This window comes from Balaenoptera physalus (genome assembly GCF_965194825.1).
Source record: "Balaenoptera physalus genome assembly, chromosome: 9".
NCBI classification, from domain to species: domain Eukaryota; kingdom Metazoa; phylum Chordata; class Mammalia; order Artiodactyla; family Balaenopteridae; genus Balaenoptera; species Balaenoptera physalus.
The window spans coordinates 90,375,390-90,389,096 of record NC_138888.1 but is presented as its reverse complement, the minus strand read 5'-3'; the positions used below and the strand labels follow the sequence as shown (position 1 = coordinate 90,389,096).

Genomic DNA, 13,707 nt, shown 5'->3' with positions numbered 1-13,707 from the left:
CTTTTTTCACAGGTAATAAAATTTGTTTACAGATACTCGAACTTAAATACATTACAGAAAAATTTGTTTAGTATATACAGTATAGTATTTTTATGGTAATTTGTATAGCAACCAGTCTATTTTAAAGTTGAATAGTAAAATTAATAGTATATTGTTCATTAATTTTTTAATGCTGAGACCATTATTGTTAAAGTACTGATTTAAAAAAAATGAAATTTTATTTGAAACAATTGATTAACTTAATATGGTGGGTTTAATTGTACTGTAAAGATTATTTTTGCTTCTTTTACTTTGTTTCTAGTAGTTTATTTTAGTTAAGAAAATATTTCTTTCAAAGTTTAAGCAAAATCATTATTCTTCATTGTTAAATGAAGAAAATAGCTACAAATGAACATATTTATTTTGAGGAAGATACTTTCTGAAAAGTGATTTTTTAAATAAACTTGGAAAAGTACTTGATAGGATAGCTAAAAGTTAGATTTGTCCTTTATCTTGTTTCACATCTTTCTTGTTAATCACTCTGACTAGCTATTCAGTTTTATCATTATTGTTCTTATGTATAAAAAAACAAGCACTGTTTTCTTGCTTCTTCCTAATTGAAAACAAACCAGAACATGGTCAATCTGGATAATTTAGATTTTCTTTAAGTGTATTATTCTGATATTTACTCTCAGGCTGACTTACCCTTGCCACCTAAAACATTTCTGTTTCATCCCCCCTCCCATCCCCATCGATAGGGAAATCAAGCAGATTTTAATATTAGCAAATGCTAAACTTTAAGAAGGTATGTTTTAAAAAGGCATATGATAAGTCCCAAAGGCAAAATTTAGTTGTTTTAGATTCTCAGTTTTAAATTATCAACACAACCATTTCTTTCTATAGATATGTTTAATACAAATATGACTAAACTAGAATATGTAATTGAATTATCAGTGATGCCCATAGGTTTCATGAAAATGTGGGAAACTTCTTTGAAACACTTATTTTCTGAACTATTATTTTGTCCCCTCCTACTTAACAGCCCTCATGAATTATATATCCCTTTCCCAAAAGAGAAATAAAATAAAACCTGTCTTTACTGGGTCTTGTAAAGCATCCCTTGGGTGCTTAATAATAGAATTTATAAACTGGATCCAACAGGATTCATCAGCCCTGGGCATCATTAATTTGGGGAAGCCACACCTGTATTGTTTCTGGACACACAACCCAAACCTGTAGCACCTTTCTAGGATTTAATCCCACTTAAGAGCATATTTTTACTTGTTTAGAATTGTTTTCTCGGGCATGTAGATTGTACACACTATATATAGTTCTTGTACATACTATATATATTATATATAACAATACTATGTATAGTTCCTCTTCCACTCTAGTCATTTATTTATATTGAATTAGAATCACTGTTTTACATGTAACAACCAAAACAAAACCCTTTTACATCAGAATTTATAGTCATTTAGCCTTACACTTTAACCTAAACACTTGCAATATCAAGCAATGAGCTAGGTAGGGGTATTCAGAGTTGAGCTTTTGTCACTGTGCTTAACTCAAGGTCTGGAAGGAACAACAGAGATATATTATGTACTTACATTATTACAGTTTTTTGTTTTGTTTTGTTTAAGAAATAAGTGCAACAGGAAACGAAAATACAATGTCTAAAAACTGGGGAGGTAAAGAGTCAAGAAAGGCTAGATAGCCTGAACAGGTTTTTGAAAAATGAAAAAGAGAGGAGAGGTAGGATATGCCAGGCAGAAGAATTAAGAGCTGTGATTTAAAAGTAGTTCAGAAAGATAGTGATTAAGGACCAGATGCAGGGGTCAGCCTGCCAGAGTTCTGCCAGGTTCCTCCCTTTACTCTCTGTGGAACCTCAAACACTAAAGCATTCATATGTACGTGGACCCATGAGCATACCTGCCTCATGGATTTGTTGTGAAGATTACATGAGATAATTCGTGTAAAAGAGCTTAGTGTAGTGCCTGCCACGGAGTAATTAATTCCTAAGTCAGTTGCTGTAATTATCATCATCTTGAATAATGTATGGGCAATGTTTATTTGCCTGGTGTGCTTTGGGGGCAGGATGGTTATCTTTAACTGAAGGGCATATGTTTAGTGTTCACTATTATAGCTATTTACTACTTGATGCTTACCGTAGAATCCCAGCTACCCATTAATGGATCATTTTAAGTTGTAATATGTGCCCATGCTTTTCTATTTTCTAAATTACTTTTCTTCATATTGCTTATGTGTCACAAAAATCACAGAATTTAAAGGTACAAGGAACCTTAAGTTACCACGTTTATAGAATTCAAAGACTATTTTTAACAGATGTATAATTTTGTATATGTCTATTGAAAGAAAAAGCAAAATTAAATCAAGTTTGCTGTTTTTCACTCTGATGGAATGCTGGGATTCTTGATTTTTCATATCTTAGGTTTTAATTTTTATAGTTTTTACCGAAAGCAAAAGTGAAAATATAGCTAAATATAGTAAAGCTCTTTGTCAGAATTTTCTTCAACATGAGAGTGTCACCTAATTAATTTTAAAAGATTAGACCTCTGGGAGTATCATACTTAACAGATTTCCTTTCACAAGGGCTAGAATGACATCTTCCACATTAAGAAGTTATGCCTAATACTGATGCTTAAACTGAACTAATTTATAATTTGGTAAATTATAAATATAAATTTAAAATATAATTGGATACAGCACAGTTTTTATAGGTGTTCTTAGGAGAATCTTTTAATTTTTTAAAGCACTTAATAGCAATTTTGAATATAGTCTGTTTGAAGGGAGTGCATGTTGGCTACGCTGGTTAGAAAAATAGAGCTAATTCTACTGTTTTCTACAAAGCTTTTCTCAGAGAAACAAAGCAAAATGGTTTGTGAACTGTGTTCACATTGACTAATTCATTTATTCAAAGCATTTGAGGGCCTACTATGTGTTAGTCACCTTTATGGGACTGCTGATACAGGAATGAACAAGTCCAGTAGGGCTCCTGATCTCATGACATTTGCATTCTAGTGAGGGAGGGTAGATAGGAAACAAGCAAATAAATAGGATAATTTCAGACTGTAATAAGTGCTAGGAGGGTAATCATGTGCTATTCTAGAGTAGATGTTAAGCTTGTGGGCCGAGCGTGGGCTACTTGAGAAAGGCTTCTCTGAGGGTTTGCTATTGGAGATGGGAAGGAATTTGCCTCACAAAGAGTTGACCTAAGAATTTCCGCGTGTGGAAAATAGCAAATGCAAGATGCCCTGCAATGCAAAACATGTTGCTGTATTTGAGTTTGGATGTTCTTATAATGATACAATGTGATTTTAAAAGATCTCTGGCTTCTCTGTGGATGATAGCGCTCAAGAATAGAAGCAGGAAAAAAAAAAAAAAGGAATAGAAGCAGGATTCAGTGGCGTGCTAGAGTTGACACCAACCAGTTAGAAGAACAGAAGAGGAAATAATAGAAGAGGTGGTAATATATTTAGGCTATATCAGTTAAATGCTATTTGAAACTGTAGAACTAGAGGAGATAACTTAAGGGAGAGAAGAGAGGAGAGCTCCTGATTGAGCCTTGAAGTACTTCAGCATTTAAAAAATAATAAAATAAAATAAAATTCGAATAGAGAAAAGAAGCCAACATAGAATGAAAAAGACTGGTTAGAGAAGTCAGAACATACCTTGAGAGCCAAGAGCAAAGTACTGAATGCTGCTGAGAAGTTGATTAAGATGATGGGCTAGAGAAGTGACCTTTGGTCACCTTCCTGGTGACCTTTACATGGGTGGTTTTCTTGGAGGGACAGCATCATGAGGCATTTTTATTTATTTATTTATTTATTTTATTTATTTATTTTTGGCTACGTTGGGTCTTCGTTGCTGCGCTCGGGCTCTCTCTAGTTGCGGCGAGCAGGGGCCACTCTTCATGGCCGTGCGCGGGCTTCTCATTGAGGTGGCCTCTCGTTGCGGAGCACGGGCTCTAGGCACGCGGGCCTCAGCAGTTGTGGCACGTGGGCTCAGCAGTTGTGGCTCGCGGGCTCCAGAGTGCAGGCTCAGCAGCTGTGGCACACGGGCCCAGCTGCTCCGCGGCATGTGGGATCCTCCCAGACCAGGGCTCAAACCCCTGTCCCCTGCATTAGCAGGCGGATTCCTAACCACTGCGCCACCAGGGAAGCCCACATGAGGCATTTCTGAGTGGGCTGAAGAGTGAATAGGAGATAAAGGAGTGCAATAGTGAGTGTAGAGAAATCTTTCAAAAAGTTTTGTAATAGTAGAGAACAGAGAAATGGGTTGGTAGCCAGAGAGCCTATGGGGGTGAAGGGGAGGCTGTTTATTTTAGTTTTTCTCCATGAGAGATTCCAGGGCTTATATGTAGCGTGATCCTGTAGAGAAGGGGAAACTGGTGCTGAGAGAGGAGAGAAAGCCAGTAAAGCACTTGGGGAAAAGTCTTGAGAAGGCAAGAGGAGATGGAATCCAGAACGCAGCAAAAGGAGGAGGGTCCTTTGTTCCTCAGAGCAGGAGGGAAAGTGGAGAATATGGGTATAGGTGGAGATAGGTTTGTAGATTTGTTGGAGGGAATGTAAGAGCGTTCCTTTTTCTTCTGTTTTCTTACGTAATTTGAAGCTTGGTCTTTAGCAGTGATGGAGAAAAGGTGGTATTAGAGCTTTGAGAAGAGAAGGTATGAAATAGTTGTGTCAGGCAGGTAAGGTTATAAAGGAAACGTGGTGGATTAGAACAGTGTTGAGTGTTTGAGGTTTGTGTTTCTCAATTTAAAGGGCAGTTGGTCAGCCTGGTTGTATGATTTTTCTCCAGCAATGTTCAGGTGCTTGGGTTCAGGCATAACTGAGCTCAACCAGAATTGGAATTTCCAGGTAAGTGTTATAGAGGGAGTAAGAAAGACACTTCACTCCTTGGCCCTGAGGTAGGATTGGGTATAAGAAGGAAAAAAGTCTCCATGAGAGTGAAGAGCAGTTGTTCAGTTAGAACTCTAAAGCCAGATTGCGTAAGTGTAAATCCCTGGCTCTGCCATTTAACTGTGTCACATATATTTCTATGCCTCAGTTTCTTTATCTGTTAATGTTGACAATAATAATGGTAAGTACCTATACCTCAAAAGATCGAATAGGATTAAATGAATTTAAGTATGCAAAGCATTTGAACAGTGCCTGGTATTTAGTTAAGCATGATATAAGGTTAGCTAAGATGCTGCTACCTCTGCTACTTTGAAGGTCTTATCCTTAGAATATACTTAAGACCAGCAGGTGGCAGGACCTGCAGAGAAAAGCTGAAGATCTATTGATCCTGTGTTTGGAGTTTCCTAGCAGATATATCATTTGAAGGTTTGAGATTGGGTCAGATTGGTGGAAGTACAGAACGTCAGGGTTCTAGTGGGTGATCTTAACCTATTTGTGAAATACCTGGTAGGTGTGTTCTTCTATCTGTATTGTTAGCCCTCCAGGGAAGTTACTAATTTTCTGGAGTAACTAGCTTCATAAATTGGTTAAATAAATGATTTGCTAAAGATTATTTAGTGAAAGTGTCAACATTGAAATTCAGAACTTTTGATCAAAATGAAATAGATTTGTCAATAATTGCCACATTCCTTTGTTAGATGGTAACAATTACTGGTTGATAATTTTTCGTTTCGTCAAAAAATTTTGGAAAAAGCATTTTTATAGCATTTTTTAGGTGCTTTTTCTTTCATAATCAACAAGTAGGGTTTTTCCCCTGCATTGCATGATGCTTTAAATAATTTATTCATATACATTCTTGGGATGTGGTAGAACGCTTGGACAGTCCCCAGGTATATCTTTAGAATTGGTTAATACTGATAGTTCCTGCTGTCTTCAGCCCTCCTCTTATCTTTCATGGCAAAGGAGGGAGGGAAGTGGAGAGCTCAGTGATAAGCAAACCAGCCAAAGCATCGTTGTGTAGTTATTCTGAAATTAAGTCTGCTCATTTTTTATAACCATTTAAACAAAACTTTTTTAAAATTCAGATGCTCTGTTGGAATGTTTTATTTCTTACTTAAATTTTACCTTTTTACACTGTAAAGTGTGAAAAAATAAACCTGTACTACCTGATCATTTTCACAGGGCATAATTTGCCTAGAGAAATTTATGACTTTATTTAAACAGCTATTTTGTTTCATTTTTATATTTGAATGACAAAACACTATACTAAACATGTTTCATGACAAGTTGGGTTCAATTTATCTGAGTTAACAGTTTGAAAGAACTGCAACTAAATTGTCAAGTGGACTATAGATCAAGTCAGAAAAGCTACTTACTAACAGCTCCTGAAAGATTATAAATGCTATTTTGACTTTCCTGTATCACTTTAAGAAAAAACAAGTTAGAATTTTTATTTGTATTTATTTTTATATTTTCACATTTACTAGTTATATTAGTTATTGTATCTATTGGGGTACAATAGATTGGTTTTTTAAATTTCAGACCAAAACCTCATTTGATGGAGGTGATGGATATTCTTGGTTTCTTGTTTAGAGTGATGGAAATGTCCTGTATCTTAACTATGGTGAGGAATCTTCAGTGTCATGATGGTTTTATGGGTGTATGCATTAGTCAAACCTCATCTAACAGGTGCATTAAATATGTGTAGTTTAATAAAATAGTAAAAAAAAGAAAAAACCAAAGCACGTTTGGCAATGATACATTTTAATTTGCATTCATGAGACAATGGGAGATAAGTTAGTGAGAGTCTTCAGTTTCCCATTTGGCTGCCAATAAGTTCAGAGCCATATCTGATGCTTAATTATAATTTATTAACCCTTATAATTAGCATAATTGCTTCCTAGTACTATGTTTTGTTTTTATTGGTAATAATTTTGTTTTTAGAGCATTTTCTATGCCGGGCACTCTGATAACTTTAATAGGTTCTTTTTTTTTAATTTTGACAACCACTGAGGTTGATATTATCTCCTTTTACAGATGAGGAAATGGAAGCTTGGGGCATCTTGCCCAAATTCATACAGCGAAGAAAGTGTAAGAACTAGGATCTGGATTCCCAGCTATATTGACTTTAAAACCCCTGTGCTTGGAGGCCCTGCCCTCTATTGCCTATCTTTCCATGGGCTGGGTTTTCCACAAAATACTGTTTTGTTATTGAATATGAGTATTTTTTGCCATGTGCCGCCACCCTTTTGGACAAATTGCAGCATATAAAGTTTCCTCGATGCAATAGGAGAATATGTTACATTTGCATTATGATCTAAGCCAGTGATGTTCGAAGTGTGATTTGTGGACCATTTGTAAATTCTTTGTTAAGGAAACATGAGACAAGCGCAGAGAAGAAAGTAATCATTTAGGAACATTTATAGAAATTTGATGCCACTGCAACAATTAAATACATGATTTTATATTTTAGAAAAGCATCAGTCAGCAATGGGTTGTGGAGAAAACTGGTTCTTTACATAGATAGAGAATTACTGATCTAAGCTTCTTTAAAATAAAATATGGGAGGAAAAACCCTGAGAACTGGAATTTTCATTTATTATATATTGGATGGAAAATTCAAAAGTGGTGCATCATCCCTAGGCTTCTCTTCTGATATATAATAAATAATTTTATTTACATTAAAATCACTGAGGAAGTATAACGAAATCTGACCATCTTTTCACACGAAAGAAAATACTACAGCTCACTGCTGATGAAACTTCTATAGAATGTCCTTTCTTAGTTTTCAGCTGTTTTCATAAGATTTTGCTTTTGATGTTCTACCTAGTATTATATGTGTCCCATGCTGTATGTACTCTTTTTAATCATATTTAAGAATTTAGAATTTTTTTAGCTAAATAAATAAGAAAATCCAAATTTCTTACCTGACTCAACTTTTTTAGCTGTAAAGATGTACAAGAGTTATAAACCCCAGAAACTTAGCTGGTCATTATTGGTTGGGTTTTTTTTTTAATATATATATATACCAAATAAAAAAAGTATGTCTGAAAATATGTCAACTGAGGTAACTTAGTTTCACAATTATATTAATACCCCAATTACAGATAACTCATATTTTCATTGTTAGAAATTACTAGTAAATTGATTTTCAGATTAATCTTCCCTATGCACAAATATTCTATATCTTCAAAACAGATGTGTTATCTCTTATACTGGAAATACTGCTAAGGAAAAAAATGTACCTCTCAGTAAAATTTATACACGTGCTTTACTCTGTCTACCACTAGTACATTCTTAGGTTTATCAATTAGAATTTATTGTTATTTTATACTGTTTTCATACACCTTCAGAAAATCCAATCAAGTTGATTTTTTTCCCCCAAGTTTAATTGGTTTTGCAGTTCTTTCTTCTCTTTCAGAAGAAAAATTATAAATGTTTTATAAATGTTTTAGTTTGTGTTCATTCTAACCTTTCTTCCATATTTCACTATGTATTAATATTTATTAGTTATCAAATTTTATAGCTTTAAATGTTTTCGTATGTCAGTCTTTTGTATCTGAAGCACATATTGCAGTGTCTTTGTTTATAGTTGTGGTTAAATCTAGTTTAAAAAATTTTTAGAAACCATAGATTAATGATAAAACAGCTTGCAGAATTTTTAATTTATTCCCAGTCTTAACCATTACACTTAAACCACTTTGTATGAATCCAGCTTGAGCTTCACTGTTGTAAGTTATGTGCTGTGCAGCATACGAATATATATAAAACGTAGTTCCCGCTCTCAAAGACGTCTACCCTAGTAGAAGAATTACATATCCAACTCTTCTATAAAACAAAATCAATTTTGAAATGGAAGGTAGTTGAGATAATTTTTGATTCACTTATTTAAATTTCACAGTCATCTTGGATTTCGCAGAGTAATACTTCAAAATACTGCTTTATGTTTGGTTTGCTGCTTTGAGAGTCCAGACCATGAAGATATAACTGTAAAGTGGGTTTTTTCCCTCATAAACTTTGTATTAAGCCCCTAGGGTCAAATATCACAGTTTTAAAGAGAAAAGCAGATTAACTGTCTTAAAGGATTTACTTTACATTATTCTCCACTCCCACCACTCCCAATGGGAAAAGCATCAATAAATCAGGTATATTCTCTCTAGTCAGCATCCAAACATACTGCTTGGCACATGGTGTAGTGAAGTGAATAATTTCATATGTCAAGTGACTCTATATTTAAGGTGATATTCTCTCCAAAGACGGGATTTAGGATTTGTCTGGTTTTGTTTTTATGGATTAAAGAGTTGAGATAGAGAATTGGGAAGTGCGTATTGCTTCTTTTTGGCATAACCTTAACCAAGGAAATTTTGATTTAATAAATTAAGAGATTTTTAGCTTTTTTCAGGCAAACAGGTTTTTATTAATATAGAGTACAGTCTCTAGGGTAGTGATTCTTAGCCTTTTTGAGGATTACTTTAAAAACTATTTTTGAGAATATTATAAAAGTAGGCTATTCCCCAATAAAATGTAAGATGTAAATTTTGCATGTAATTTGAGGTAATGCACAAATCCCTAAAGCCCATTTTTATATGTATACATATATCTATATATGTGTGTATATTTTACATATATAGATATATATCTTACATATATACACATATATATAGCTCTATACCTTTATTGAGATATAATTCACATACTATACAAGTCACCTATTTAAAGTATAATTTAGTTGTTTTCAGTACATTCACAGAGCTGTGTAACCATCCTTATAAACAATTTTTTTATTGAAGTATAGTTGATTTACAATGTTGTGTTAATTTCTTCTGTACAGCAAAGTGATTCAGTTATACCTATGTATACATTCTTTATTTATATTCTTTTCCATTATGGTTTATCATAGGCTGCTGAATATAGTTCTCTGTGCTGTACAGTAGGACCTTGTTGTTTGTCCATTCCATATACAACAGCTTACATCTGCTAACCCCAGCCTCCCACTCCAACTCTCCCCCAATCCCCTCCCCCTTGGCAACCACAAGTCTGTTCTCTATGTCTGTGAGTCTGTTTCTGTTTCATAGATAGGTTCATTTGTGTCATCTTTTAGATTCCACATATAAGTGATATTATATGGTATTTGTCTTTCTCTTTCTGACTTCACTTAGTGTGATAATCTCTAGTTGCATCCATGTTGCTGCAGATGGCATTATTTTGTTCTTTTTTATGGCTGAGTAGAATTCCATTGTATATATACCACATCTTTTTTTTTTTCTTCTAACTATCTGTATTGTATTTAAAAAAGGTTAACATTTAAAATCAAAGAACCATTATTTTCTTTGAAATCATTAAGCTTCTTGCACATCTTAAGCTTCCTTCTTCTGCCTGCGTTCTTCTGCCAATTTATTCAGAAATTTCTTTAATTTCTGATAATGAGGAAGGCTGCTGCAATGAGTATTCTTTGCAACTTCTTCATTTGTGTAAAAGAGTGAACACAGCTTACAGTAAAACGCTGTTTTAGGTATCACATAGTCTATACCAACAGGAACATTGGGCTGGTCTGGTCCAATCCTGTACTCATCTGGGATTGTATAGTCCTCCTTGTTTCCATCACTGTGGCCACCTGCGTTTTCAGTTGTATCTTTGTTGGGATCATCAGCATTCTCAGCAGATTCAGCACCTGGTTCTGTATTTTCCTCATTTTTAATTCCATTTTCCAACGCTGCTTCATTTTCTTGGTCAAGTTCCTCGATCTTGTCCACCTTAATTTCAACCAGACCATCATCATTTTTGTCACCAGATTTAAATGCCATGCCCGATTTACGAAGTTTCTGAAGTTCCGAATCTTCCTCATCCCCAACCTCATCTAGAGTGACAAAACCTTCCATACTCCCTGGGAAACGACGCTTTTTTAAGCTTTTTCTTCACAGTTGCTGAAGCACTCGCATTTGCATCTTTTTTCACAACTTTGTCTGAAGGTTCCTTTTTCCCATCAGATGCCACATCCCCTAAATTAGCAAGATCTGTCTCATCTCCCACTGAACTGCCACTTTCTAGCAGTGCTGCTGCTGCTTCTTCTTCATCTACAAGTAGCTCATCTTCAGATTCAAGAAGCATGTTAGGTTCTTGTTCTGCCTGGTCATCCTTTGTATCTTTTTCACCATCTTCTCCTGACTTCTCTTCTTGTTCTTTACCTTCGGTTGTACTTTCAGTCTTTTGGGAACCATCAGTTTTGGATTTCTTATCACTTGGAGATTCTTTGCCATCTGGAGAGTAAGATCTTTTCCGGGACTTGTCTTTTTTCAGTAAGTCAGTGCCTCTGTTGGGTATCCTGAGTACCAATTTTTTGTATTTTTCAGACAGGTCAACTTTTACACATCTCCCTTGAAACCAAAGGGCCTTTTTCAAACGGTGGTCAACCATTGCCATTGCATCTTCTCTGGTCTCCATCTCAATAAAGGCCTGACTTTTCATCCTCATCAGTATATAATTCTTAATTTTCCCATAAGGCTCAGCAAGCTTGAGGACAGCACTGTCAGAATAGCCAGAATGAGGTAAATTGCTGAGATGTATCACACATCCAAGCTCTTGTTTTTGATCAAACTTCTGGTCTGGCTTCCCTTCAGGTTTCTTTATTCTTTTATACTTCTGGGATAAATGAACTCTCACTGGCTTGCCAAATACTAATGCTGGTGTGGTTGTATAATAATCCACTGCAGCCTGAGCATCTTCTGTGGTTGCCATTTCAATAAATGCCTCATTAATTTTATTTAGAATCAGATGATTTGAAATGACTCCAAATGGTTCCACCAGCTGTAATAGTTGATATCTCAAGTTTTTCCCTCGCTGGAAATCCATGATGTGAACAACTCGGCTAGTTTCTACTCTGCCCTTTTGCATGTGTCTTGGTCCTTGCAGGTTTCCATTTCCAGCACCCAGATTTCCTCTTGGTCCAACCGCTGGTCCCCCAAGATGAAATGAGGGAGGCGGAGGTCCCAGAATTCCTGGTGCTGGGTTTGTAGATTGCTACAACATGAATGGATCACCCATTGTGTGTCCTGTATCATTGTCAGGATTCCATTCTGGCAAGATTTCAAGAAGAAGCTGGCATCGACGACTGTGACTTGCTCCATTGATATGTTGACTCCACTCCTTAAGGAGAGGGAGAGGGAAGAGGAGAGGTACCTCTCTCCAAGCGAGCGGGACGCTGAGGCTCCCCACCACACCACATCTTCTTTATCCATTCCTCCTGTCAATGGACATTTAGGTTGTTTCCATGTCTTGGCTATTGTGAATAGTGCTGCTATGAACATACGAACTTTTTGGATTAGAGTTTTGTCTGGATACATGCCCAAGAGTGTGATTGCTGGATCATATGGTAATTCTGTTTTTAGTTTTCAGAGGAACCTCCATACTGTTTTCCATTGTGGCTGCACCAACTTACATTCCTACCAACAGTGAAGGGGAGTTCCCTTTTCTCCACATCCTCTTCAGCATTTGTTACTTGTGGAGTTTTTAATGATGGCCATTCTGACCGGTGTGAGGTGGTACCTCACTGTAATTTTGATACACATTTCTCTAATAACTAGTGATGTTGAGCATCTTTTCATGTGCCTATTGGCCATTTGTATTCCTTCTTTGGAGAAATGTCTGTTTAGGTCTTCTGTCCATTTTTTTGATTGGGTTGTTTGTTTTTTTGTTGTCGAGTTCTATGAGCTGTTTGTATATTTTGGAAGTTAAGCCCTGTCAGTCGCATCATTTGCAAATATTTTCTCCCATTCTATAGGTTGTCTTTTCGGTTTTTTTTATGGTTTTCTGTGCTCTGCAAAAGCTTGTAAGTTTAATTAGGTCCTATTTGTTTATTTTTGTTTTTATTTCTATTGCCTTGGAGACTGACCTAAGAAAACATTGGTCCGATTTATGTCAGAGAATGTTTTGCCTATGATCTCTTCTAGGAGTTTTATGGTGTCTTGTCTTATGTTTAAGTCTTTAAGCCATTTTGAATTTATTTTTGTGTATGTTGAGAGGGTGTGTTCTAACTTCATTGATTTACACGCGGCTGTCCAACTTTCCCAGCACCACTTGCTGAAGAGACTTTTTCACCATTGTGTATTTTTGCCTCCTTTGTTGAAGATTAATTGACCGTAGGTGTGTGGGTCTTATAATTAATTTTAACATTTTTGTCATTTCCCAAATGACAAAAGAAACCCTGTTCTCATTAGGAGCTGCTTTCTGTTTCTCCCCAATTCACTCCCCTTTCCACCCTAACCAAAAGCTCATTACTTTCCATCCCTAAAGACTTGTCTATTCTGGACATTTTATATAAATGGAATTATAAAATACATGGTTTCTTTCACTTAGCAGAATGTTTTCAAGGTTCATCCATGTCATAGTATGTAACAGTACTTCATTCCTTTTTATGCTTGAACAATATTTCATTGTTTTTTATTTATCCACACATCAGCTGATAGACATTTGAGTTGTTTCCCCTTCTTGGCCATTATGAATAATGCTTCTTTGAACATTCGTGTACAAGTTTTTGTGTGGAGATGTTTTCATTTCTCTTGAGTATGTGTACCATACCCAGGGGTAGAATTGCTGGGTTGTATGGTAATTCTATGTTTAACCTTTTGAGAACTGCCTGACAGTTTTCCAAAGCAGCTGCACCAATTTACATTCCCACTAGCAGTGTACAAGTGTTCCAGTTTCTCCATATCTTTGCCAATACTTATTATTGTCTTTTTTATTATAGCCATCCTAGTGTGTATGAAGTATCTCGTGGTTCTGATTTGCATTTCCCTGATACTTAATGATG

General features: G+C 35.6%; 1 protein-coding gene and 1 pseudogene across 13 annotated transcripts in view; one reads left to right on the top strand and one right to left on the bottom strand.

The window, feature by feature from the left end:
- Positions 1–13,707, top strand: part of DOP1A (DOP1 leucine zipper like protein A) — a 113,168-nt gene that overhangs the window by 13,383 nt on the left and 86,078 nt on the right. The gene's annotated exons all lie outside the window — the stretch shown is intronic.
- On the bottom strand, positions 10,137–12,124 carry LOC309666605 (matrin-3 pseudogene; annotated as a pseudogene). Its single transcript has one exon. The product of its transcript is annotated as a matrin-3 pseudogene (transcript).